Source organism: Paramisgurnus dabryanus, chromosome 11, assembly GCF_030506205.2.
Source record: "Paramisgurnus dabryanus chromosome 11, PD_genome_1.1, whole genome shotgun sequence".
Taxonomy (NCBI): Eukaryota; Metazoa; Chordata; class Actinopteri; order Cypriniformes; family Cobitidae; genus Paramisgurnus; species Paramisgurnus dabryanus.
In genome coordinates this window covers 38613779-38625688 of record NC_133347.1, presented here as the reverse complement: position 1 = coordinate 38625688, position 11910 = coordinate 38613779, and positions in this window count along the sequence as shown.

Here is an 11910-nt window from a genome sequence, read left to right as displayed (position 1 = left end):
GCTCCGGTAGAGCAACCGACCCGAGGGACGAGTTCATCCGAGCAAAGGCGCCCGAGTTACGGGCGTTTAAAGGTCAGGCGGTGGTACGCCGTATCTCGCCCGGGCTTAGGGTTAGAGAGAAGCGGGTTGGCTCGTTGGAAAGGTCCCCTCCAGTGGAGCAACCGACCCAAAGGGCGAGTCGATCCGAGCAAAGGCGCCCGAGCTGCGGCCGTGGGAAAATCCGCGGAGGGACCGCCGTATCTCGGCCGGGCTTGGGGTTAGAGAGACGCGGGTTGGCTCGTTGGAAAGGTCCTCTCCGTTGGAGCAACCGACCCAAAGGGCGAAGTCCTGGGACTTAGTGCGCCGGAGCTACGGGCGTTTAAAAGTCAGGCGGTGGTACGCCGTATCTCGCCCGGGCTTAGGATTAGAGAGATGCGTGTTGGCTCGTTGGATAGGGCCGCTCCGGTAGAGCAACCGACCCAAAGGGCGAGTCGATCCGAGCAAAGGCGCCCGAGCTGCGGCCGTGGGAAAATCCGCGGAGGGACCGCCGTATCTCTGACGGGCTCGGGGTTAGAGAGACGCGGGTCGGCTCGATGGAAAGGTCCCCTCCGGTGGAGCAACCGACCCAAAGGGCGAGTCGATCCGAGCAAAGGCGCCCGAGATGCGGCCGTGGGAAAATCCGCGGGGGGACCGTTGTATCTCGGCCAGGGAAAGGGCTAGAGGCTCGCGGGTAAGCTCGTTCGAAAGGTCCCCTCGCGTGGAGCAACCGACCCAAAGGGCGAGTCGATCGGACCAAAGGCGCCCGAGCTGCGCCCCTGGGAAAATCCGGGGAGGGACCGCCGTATCTCGGCCGGGGAAAGAGCTAGAGGGTCGCGGGTAGGCTCGTTCGAAAGCTCCCCTCCGGCAGAGCGACCGACCCGAAGGGCGAAGGCCCCGGAACCGGGGCGCCCGAGATACGGCCGTCGGAATCTCCGCGAGCTTCGAACGGACGTATCTCCGGCGGGCGGGGTCGCACGGACTCGAGGCCGGGCTCGTCGGAAAGCCCCGGGACGGACCTTTCGAACGAGACCGGCCGCGCGACCTCCGAGGCGGACGCTAGGGGCGCCGGAGCTCCGGACGAGCGAGTTGAGCCTGTTTTAGGCCACAAGGCCTGTGAATCACAATGGTAAAGTTGCATGTACAAATTTCTTAATTTTTAATTAAAACAAAGTCCAATCAGATTGTGTGATACATCATTGTAATGCTTGTGTTTTGCAGTTTCACATGAACCCAAGCTCATTGTTGTATGTTACTCACAGCTCGAGATAACAGGCGTCAAATCGGCCTTGTTGAGGTCATTGCAAAAGGCCAGTAAATTATTTGGTAAATTGCCTGTATAAAAATCTGTGCATATCAGTCAAATCTGAAGCTATTGTCTTTTGTTTTATATCAAATTAAAGGTGTTTATGTGTAGTTTACAGACATATGAGTGACTTTACTGTGTGTTGTTCCTAACAGGAAGGAGAAGAGTTACAGTTGAGCCTGTTTTAGGCCACAAGGCCTGTGAATCACAATGGTAAAGTTGCATGTACAAATTTCTTAATTTTTAATTAAAACAAAGTCCAATCAGATTGTGTGATACATCATTGTAATGCTTGTGTTTTGCAGTTTCACATGAACCCAAGCTCATTGTTGTATGTTACTCACAGCTCGAGATAACAGGGGTCAATTCGGCCTTGTTGAGGTCATTGCAAAAGGCCAGTAAATTATTTGGTAAATTGCCTGTACAAAAATCTGTGTATATCAGTCAAATCTGAAGCTATTGTCTTTTGTTTTATATCAAATTAAACGTGTGTATGTGTAGTTTACAGACATATGAGTGACTTTACTGTGTGTTGTTCCTAACAGGAAGGAGAAGAGTTACAGTTGAGCCTGTTTTAGGCCACAAGGCCTGTGAATCACAATGGTAAAGTTTCATGTACAAATTTCTTAATTTTTAATCAAAACAAAGTCCGATCAGACTGTGTGATACATCATTGTAAAGCTTGTGTTTTGCAGTTTCACATGAACCCAACTGTAGTCTGGTAAGTAAATAAATGCTTTGCTTTAAACAAATGCATCTATTTTTAAACGTTTTTAAATGCTATCTTACGTATTTATTGCCGCTCCAGAACCTAAGTCGATGGGGTTGACCAACGGCTGGAGAAGTGAACGCTCCAGAACCTAAGTCGATGGGGTTGACCAACGGCTGGAGAAGTGAATGCTCCAGAACCTAAGGCGATGGGGTTGACCAACGGCTGGAGAAACTTTCGGGTTGACCAACTGCTGGAAGTACTTTCGGGTTGACCAACGGTTGGAGATCGTTTCGGGTTGACCAACGGTTTGGTTCTCCAGAGGGGCCGGGAGTATGGGGCTTAGGCCGGGGGGGAGTGCTTAAGAGTGGGTGCCCGGGAGCCGAACGGTGCGCCGGGTACGGGCTCCAGGGTGTCCGTGGCGGGTTCCGAGGCCGGCCTCGGGTGCACTGTGGGCGGGTAGAGGGGCCACCGTCCTCGGGGTCGTATCTCGGCCGGGGAAAGGGTTAGAGAGGCGCGGGTTGGCTCGTTGGAAAGGTCCCTCCGCGGGGCGTCCGAGGGTGGGTGTCCCGAAGGGCTGCGGCGAAGGGCTCCGGTGCTACGGCCGTGGGAATATCAATGGGTGGTACTCCGTATCTCGGCCGGGCTTAGGGTTAGAGAGATGCGGGTTGGCTCGTTGGAAAGCTCCTCTCGGGCAGAGCAACCGACCCGACGGGCGAAGTCCTGGGACTTAGTGCGCCGGAGCTACGGCCGTTTAAAGGTCAGGCGGTGGTACCCCGTATCTCGGCCGGGCTTAGGGTTAGAGAGAAGCGGGTTGGCTCGTTGGAAAGGGCCGCTCCGGTAGAGCAACCGACCCGAGGGACGAGTTCATCCGAGCAAAGGCGCCCGAGTTACGGGCGTTTAAAGGTCAGGCGGTGGTACGCCGTATCTCGCCCGGGCTTAGGGTTAGAGAGAAGCGGGTTGGCTCGTTGGAAAGGTCCCCTCCAGTGGAGCAACCGACCCAAAGGGCGAGTCGATCCGAGCAAAGGCGCCCGAGCTGCGGCCGTGGGAAAATCCGCGGAGGGACCGCCGTATCTCGGCCGGGCTTGGGGTTAGAGAGACGCGGGTTGGCTCGTTGGAAAGGTCCTCTCCGTTGGAGCAACCGACCCAAAGGGCGAAGTCCTGGGACTTAGTGCGCCGGAGCTACGGGCGTTTAAAAGTCAGGCGGTGGTACGCCGTATCTCGCCCGGGCTTAGGATTAGAGAGATGCGTGTTGGCTCGTTGGATAGGGCCGCTCCGGTAGAGCAACCGACCCAAAGGGCGAGTCGATCCGAGCAAAGGCGCCCGAGCTGCGGCCGTGGGAAAATCCGCGGAGGGACCGCCGTATCTCTGACGGGCTCGGGGTTAGAGAGACGCGGGTCGGCTCGATGGAAAGGTCCCCTCCGGTGGAGCAACCGACCCAAAGGGCGAGTCGATCCGAGCAAAGGCGCCCGAGATGCGGCCGTGGGAAAATCCGCGGGGGGACCGTTGTATCTCGGCCAGGGAAAGGGCTAGAGGCTCGCGGGTAAGCTCGTTCGAAAGGTCCCCTCGCGTGGAGCAACCGACCCAAAGGGCGAGTCGATCGGACCAAAGGCGCCCGAGCTGCGCCCCTGGGAAAATCCGGGGAGGGACCGCCGTATCTCGGCCGGGGAAAGAGCTAGAGGGTCGCGGGTAGGCTCGTTCGAAAGCTCCCCTCCGGCAGAGCGACCGACCCGAAGGGCGAAGGCCCCGGAACCGGGGCGCCCGAGATACGGCCGTCGGAATCTCCGCGAGCTTCGAACGGACGTATCTCCGGCGGGCGGGGTCGCACGGACTCGAGGCCGGGCTCGTCGGAAAGCCCCGGGACGGACCTTTCGAACGAGACCGGCCGCGCGACCTCCGAGGCGGACGCTAGGGGCGCCGGAGCTCCGGACGAGCGAGTTGAGCCTGTTTTAGGCCACAAGGCCTGTGAATCACAATGGTAAAGTTGCATGTACAAATTTCTTAATTTTTAATTAAAACAAAGTCCAATCAGATTGTGTGATACATCATTGTAATGCTTGTGTTTTGCAGTTTCACATGAACCCAAGCTCATTGTTGTATGTTACTCACAGCTCGAGATAACAGGCGTCAAATCGGCCTTGTTGAGGTCATTGCAAAAGGCCAGTAAATTATTTGGTAAATTGCCTGTATAAAAATCTGTGCATATCAGTCAAATCTGAAGCTATTGTCTTTTGTTTTATATCAAATTAAAGGTGTTTATGTGTAGTTTACAGACATATGAGTGACTTTACTGTGTGTTGTTCCTAACAGGAAGGAGAAGAGTTACAGTTGAGCCTGTTTTAGGCCACAAGGCCTGTGAATCACAATGGTAAAGTTGCATGTACAAATTTCTTAATTTTTAATTAAAACAAAGTCCAATCAGATTGTGTGATACATCATTGTAATGCTTGTGTTTTGCAGTTTCACATGAACCCAAGCTCATTGTTGTATGTTACTCACAGCTCGAGATAACAGGGGTCAATTCGGCCTTGTTGAGGTCATTGCAAAAGGCCAGTAAATTATTTGGTAAATTGCCTGTACAAAAATCTGTGTATATCAGTCAAATCTGAAGCTATTGTCTTTTGTTTTATATCAAATTAAACGTGTGTATGTGTAGTTTACAGACATATGAGTGACTTTACTGTGTGTTGTTCCTAACAGGAAGGAGAAGAGTTACAGTTGAGCCTGTTTTAGGCCACAAGGCCTGTGAATCACAATGGTAAAGTTTCATGTACAAATTTCTTAATTTTTAATCAAAACAAAGTCCGATCAGACTGTGTGATACATCATTGTAAAGCTTGTGTTTTGCAGTTTCACATGAACCCAACTGTAGTCTGGTAAGTAAATAAATGCTTTGCTTTAAACAAATGCATCTATTTTTAAACGTTTTTAAATGCTATCTTACGTATTTATTGCCGCTCCAGAACCTAAGTCGATGGGGTTGACCAACGGCTGGAGAAGTGAACGCTCCAGAACCTAAGTCGATGGGGTTGACCAACGGCTGGAGAAGTGAATGCTCCAGAACCTAAGGCGATGGGGTTGACCAACGGCTGGAGAAACTTTCGGGTTGACCAACTGCTGGAAGTACTTTCGGGTTGACCAACGGTTGGAGATCGTTTCGGGTTGACCAACGGTTTGGTTCTCCAGAGGGGCCGGGAGTATGGGGCTTAGGCCGGGGGGGAGTGCTTAAGAGTGGGTGCCCGGGACCGAACGGTGCGCCGGGTACGGGCTCCAGGGTGTCCGTGGCGGGTTCCGAGGCCGGCCTCGGGTGCACTGTGGGCGGGTAGAGGGGCCACCGTCCTCGGGGTCGTATCTCGGCCGGGGAAAGGGTTAGAGAGGCGCGGGTTGGCTCGTTGGAAAGGTCCCTCCGCGGGGCGTCCGAGGGTGGGTGTCCCGAAGGGCTGCGGCGAAGGGCTCCGGTGCTACGGCCGTGGGAATATCAATGGGTGGTACTCCGTATCTCGGCCGGGCTTAGGGTTAGAGAGATGCGGGTTGGCTCGTTGGAAAGCTCCTCTCGGGCAGAGCAACCGACCCGACGGGCGAAGTCCTGGGACTTAGTGCGCCGGAGCTACGGCCGTTTAAAGGTCAGGCGGTGGTACCCCGTATCTCGGCCGGGCTTAGGGTTAGAGAGAAGCGGGTTGGCTCGTTGGAAAGGGCCGCTCCGGTAGAGCAACCGACCCGAGGGACGAGTTCATCCGAGCAAAGGCGCCCGAGTTACGGGCGTTTAAAGGTCAGGCGGTGGTACGCCGTATCTCGCCCGGGCTTAGGGTTAGAGAGAAGCGGGTTGGCTCGTTGGAAAGGTCCCCTCCAGTGGAGCAACCGACCCAAAGGGCGAGTCGATCCGAGCAAAGGCGCCCGAGCTGCGGCCGTGGGAAAATCCGCGGAGGGACCGCCGTATCTCGGCCGGGCTTGGGGTTAGAGAGACGCGGGTTGGCTCGTTGGAAAGGTCCTCTCCGTTGGAGCAACCGACCCAAAGGGCGAAGTCCTGGGACTTAGTGCGCCGGAGCTACGGGCGTTTAAAAGTCAGGCGGTGGTACGCCGTATCTCGCCCGGGCTTAGGATTAGAGAGATGCGTGTTGGCTCGTTGGATAGGGCCGCTCCGGTAGAGCAACCGACCCAAAGGGCGAGTCGATCCGAGCAAAGGCGCCCGAGCTGCGGCCGTGGGAAAATCCGCGGAGGGACCGCCGTATCTCTGACGGGCTCGGGGTTAGAGAGACGCGGGTCGGCTCGATGGAAAGGTCCCCTCCGGTGGAGCAACCGACCCAAAGGGCGAGTCGATCCGAGCAAAGGCGCCCGAGATGCGGCCGTGGGAAAATCCGCGGGGGGACCGTTGTATCTCGGCCAGGGAAAGGGCTAGAGGCTCGCGGGTAAGCTCGTTCGAAAGGTCCCCTCGCGTGGAGCAACCGACCCAAAGGGCGAGTCGATCGGACCAAAGGCGCCCGAGCTGCGCCCCTGGGAAAATCCGGGGAGGGACCGCCGTATCTCGGCCGGGGAAAGAGCTAGAGGGTCGCGGGTAGGCTCGTTCGAAAGCTCCCCTCCGGCAGAGCGACCGACCCGAAGGGCGAAGGCCCCGGAACCGGGGCGCCCGAGATACGGCCGTCGGAATCTCCGCGAGCTTCGAACGGACGTATCTCCGGCGGGCGGGGTCGCACGGACTCGAGGCCGGGCTCGTCGGAAAGCCCCGGGACGGACCTTTCGAACGAGACCGGCCGCAGCGACCTCCGAGGCGGACGCTAGGGGCGCCGGAGCTCCGGACGAGCGAGTTGAGCCTGTTTTAGGCCACAAGGCCTGTGAATCACAATGGTAAAGTTGCATGTACAAATTTCTTAATTTTTAATTAAAACAAAGTCCAATCAGATTGTGTGATACATCATTGTAATGCTTGTGTTTTGCAGTTTCACATGAACCCAAGCTCATTGTTGTATGTTACTCACAGCTCGAGATAACAGGCGTCAAATCGGCCTTGTTGAGGTCATTGCAAAAGGCCAGTAAATTATTTGGTAAATTGCCTGTATAAAAATCTGTGCATATCAGTCAAATCTGAAGCTATTGTCTTTTGTTTTATATCAAATTAAAGGTGTTTATGTGTAGTTTACAGACATATGAGTGACTTTACTGTGTGTTGTTCCTAACAGGAAGGAGAAGAGTTACAGTTGAGCCTGTTTTAGGCCACAAGGCCTGTGAATCACAATGGTAAAGTTGCATGTACAAATTTCTTAATTTTTAATTAAAACAAAGTCCAATCAGATTGTGTGATACATCATTGTAATGCTTGTGTTTTGCAGTTTCACATGAACCCAAGCTCATTGTTGTATGTTACTCACAGCTCGAGATAACAGGGGTCAATTCGGCCTTGTTGAGGTCATTGCAAAAGGCCAGTAAATTATTTGGTAAATTGCCTGTACAAAAATCTGTGTATATCAGTCAATCTGAAGCTATTGTCTTTTGTTTTATATCAAATTAAACGTGTGTATGTGTAGTTTACAGACATATGAGTGACTTTACTGTGTGTTGTTCCTAACAGGAAGGAGAAGAGTTACAGTTGAGCCTGTTTTAGGCCACAAGGCCTGTGAATCACAATGGTAAAGTTTCATGTACAAATTTCTTAATTTTTAATCAAAACAAAGTCCGATCAGACTGTGTGATACATCATTGTAAAGCTTGTGTTTTGCAGTTTCACATGAACCCAACTGTAGTCTGGTAAGTAAATAAATGCTTTGCTTTAAACAAATGCATCTATTTTTAAACGTTTTTAAATGCTATCTTACGTATTTATTGCCGCTCCAGAACCTAAGTCGATGGGGTTGACCAACGGCTGGAGAAGTGAACGCTCCAGAACCTAAGTCGATGGGGTTGACCAACGGCTGGAGAAGTGAATGCTCCAGAACCTAAGGCGATGGGGTTGACCAACGGCTGGAGAAACTTTCGGGTTGACCAACTGCTGGAAGTACTTTCGGGTTGACCAACGGTTGGAGATCGTTTCGGGTTGACCAACGGTTTGGTTCTCCAGAGGGGCCGGGAGTATGGGGCTTAGGCCGGGGGGGAGTGCTTAAGAGTGGGTGCCCGGGACCGAACGGTGCGCCGGGTACGGGCTCCAGGGTGTCCGTGGCGGGTTCCGAGGCCGGCCTCGGGTGCACTGTGGGCGGGTAGAGGGGCCACCGTCCTCGGGGTCGTATCTCGGCCGGGGAAAGGGTTAGAGAGGCGCGGGTTGGCTCGTTGGAAAGGTCCCTCCGCGGGGCGTCCGAGGGTGGGTGTCCCGAAGGGCTGCGGCGAAGGGCTCCGGTGCTACGGCCGTGGGAATATCAATGGGTGGTACTCCGTATCTCGGCCGGGCTTAGGGTTAGAGAGATGCGGGTTGGCTCGTTGGAAAGCTCCTCTCGGGCAGAGCAACCGACCCGACGGGCGAAGTCCTGGGACTTAGTGCGCCGGAGCTACGGCCGTTTAAAGGTCAGGCGGTGGTACCCCGTATCTCGGCCGGGCTTAGGGTTAGAGAGAAGCGGGTTGGCTCGTTGGAAAGGGCCGCTCCGGTAGAGCAACCGACCCGAGGGACGAGTTCATCCGAGCAAAGGCGCCCGAGTTACGGGCGTTTAAAGGTCAGGCGGTGGTACGCCGTATCTCGCCCGGGCTTAGGGTTAGAGAGAAGCGGGTTGGCTCGTTGGAAAGGTCCCCTCCAGTGGAGCAACCGACCCAAAGGGCGAGTCGATCCGAGCAAAGGCGCCCGAGCTGCGGCCGTGGGAAAATCCGCGGAGGGACCGCCGTATCTCGGCCGGGCTTGGGGTTAGAGAGACGCGGGTTGGCTCGTTGGAAAGGTCCTCTCCGTTGGAGCAACCGACCCAAAGGGCGAAGTCCTGGGACTTAGTGCGCCGGAGCTACGGGCGTTTAAAAGTCAGGCGGTGGTACGCCGTATCTCGCCCGGGCTTAGGATTAGAGAGATGCGTGTTGGCTCGTTGGATAGGGCCGCTCCGGTAGAGCAACCGACCCAAAGGGCGAGTCGATCCGAGCAAAGGCGCCCGAGCTGCGGCCGTGGGAAAATCCGCGGAGGGACCGCCGTATCTCTGACGGGCTCGGGGTTAGAGAGACGCGGGTCGGCTCGATGGAAAGGTCCCCTCCGGTGGAGCAACCGACCCAAAGGGCGAGTCGATCCGAGCAAAGGCGCCCGAGATGCGGCCGTGGGAAAATCCGCGGGGGGACCGTTGTATCTCGGCCAGGGAAAGGGCTAGAGGCTCGCGGGTAAGCTCGTTCGAAAGGTCCCCTCGCGTGGAGCAACCGACCCAAAGGGCGAGTCGATCGGACCAAAGGCGCCCGAGCTGCGCCCCTGGGAAAATCCGGGGAGGGACCGCCGTATCTCGGCCGGGGAAAGAGCTAGAGGGTCGCGGGTAGGCTCGTTCGAAAGCTCCCCTCCGGCAGAGCGACCGACCCGAAGGGCGAAGGCCCCGGAACCGGGGCGCCCGAGATACGGCCGTCGGAATCTCCGCGAGCTTCGAACGGACGTATCTCCGGCGGGCGGGGTCGCACGGACTCGAGGCCGGGCTCGTCGGAAAGCCCCGGGACGGACCTTTCGAACGAGACCGGCCGCGCGACCTCCGAGGCGGACGCTAGGGGCGCCGGAGCTCCGGACGAGCGAGTTGAGCCTGTTTTAGGCCACAAGGCCTGTGAATCACAATGGTAAAGTTGCATGTACAAATTTCTTAATTTTTAATTAAAACAAAGTCCAATCAGATTGTGTGATACATCATTGTAATGCTTGTGTTTTGCAGTTTCACATGAACCCAAGCTCATTGTTGTATGTTACTCACAGCTCGAGATAACAGGCGTCAAATCGGCCTTGTTGAGGTCATTGCAAAAGGCCAGTAAATTATTTGGTAAATTGCCTGTATAAAAATCTGTGCATATCAGTCAAATCTGAAGCTATTGTCTTTTGTTTTATATCAAATTAAAGGTGTTTATGTGTAGTTTACAGACATATGAGTGACTTTACTGTGTGTTGTTCCTAACAGGAAGGAGAAGAGTTACAGTTGAGCCTGTTTTAGGCCACAAGGCCTGTGAATCACAATGGTAAAGTTGCATGTACAAATTTCTTAATTTTTAATTAAAACAAAGTCCAATCAGATTGTGTGATACATCATTGTAATGCTTGTGTTTTGCAGTTTCACATGAACCCAAGCTCATTGTTGTATGTTACTCACAGCTCGAGATAACAGGGGTCAATTCGGCCTTGTTGAGGTCATTGCAAAAGGCCAGTAAATTATTTGGTAAATTGCCTGTACAAAAATCTGTGTATATCAGTCAAATCTGAAGCTATTGTCTTTTGTTTTATATCAAATTAAACGTGTGTATGTGTAGTTTACAGACATATGAGTGACTTTACTGTGTGTTGTTCCTAACAGGAAGGAGAAGAGTTACAGTTGAGCCTGTTTTAGGCCACAAGGCCTGTGAATCACAATGGTAAAGTTTCATGTACAAATTTCTTAATTTTTAATCAAAACAAAGTCCGATCAGACTGTGTGATACATCATTGTAAAGCTTGTGTTTTGCAGTTTCACATGAACCCAACTGTAGTCTGGTAAGTAAATAAATGCTTTGCTTTAAACAAATGCATCTATTTTTAAACGTTTTTAAATGCTATCTTACGTATTTATTGCCGCTCCAGAACCTAAGTCGATGGGGTTGACCAACGGCTGGAGAAGTGAACGCTCCAGAACCTAAGTCGATGGGGTTGACCAACGGCTGGAGAAGTGAATGCTCCAGAACCTAAGGCGATGGGGTTGACCAACGGCTGGAGAAACTTTCGGGTTGACCAACTGCTGGAAGTACTTTCGGGTTGACCAACGGTTGGAGATCGTTTCGGGTTGACCAACGGTTTGGTTCTCCAGAGGGGCCGGGAGTATGGGGCTTAGGCCGGGGGGGAGTGCTTAAGAGTGGGTGCCCGGGACCGAACGGTGCGCCGGGTACGGGCTCCAGGGTGTCCGTGGCGGGTTCCGAGGCCGGCCTCGGGTGCACTGTGGGCGGGTAGAGGGGCCACCGTCCTCGGGGTCGTATCTCGGCCGGGGAAAGGGTTAGAGAGGCGCGGGTTGGCTCGTTGGAAAGGTCCCTCCGCGGGGCGTCCGAGGGTGGGTGTCCCGAAGGGCTGCGGCGAAGGGCTCCGGTGCTACGGCCGTGGGAATATCAATGGGTGGTACTCCGTATCTCGGCCGGGCTTAGGGTTAGAGAGATGCGGGTTGGCTCGTTGGAAAGCTCCTCTCGGGCAGAGCAACCGACCCGACGGGCGAAGTCCTGGGACTTAGTGCGCCGGAGCTACGGCCGTTTAAAGGTCAGGCGGTGGTACCCCGTATCTCGGCCGGGCTTAGGGTTAGAGAGAAGCGGGTTGGCTCGTTGGAAAGGGCCGCTCCGGTAGAGCAACCGACCCGAGGGACGAGTTCATCCGAGCAAAGGCGCCCGAGTTACGGGCGTTTAAAGGTCAGGCGGTGGTACGCCGTATCTCGCCCGGGCTTAGGGTTAGAGAGAAGCGGGTTGGCTCGTTGGAAAGGTCCCCTCCAGTGGAGCAACCGACCCAAAGGGCGAGTCGATCCGAGCAAAGGCGCCCGAGCTGCGGCCGTGGGAAAATCCGCGGAGGGACCGCCGTATCTCGGCCGGGCTTGGGGTTAGAGAGACGCGGGTTGGCTCGTTGGAAAGGTCCTCTCCGTTGGAGCAACCGACCCAAAGGGCGAAGTCCTGGGACTTAGTGCGCCGGAGCTACGGGCGTTTAAAAGTCAGGCGGTGGTACGCCGTATCTCGCCCGGGCTTAGGATTAGAGAGATGCGTGTTGGCTCGTTGGATAGGGCCGCTCCGGTAGAGCAACCGA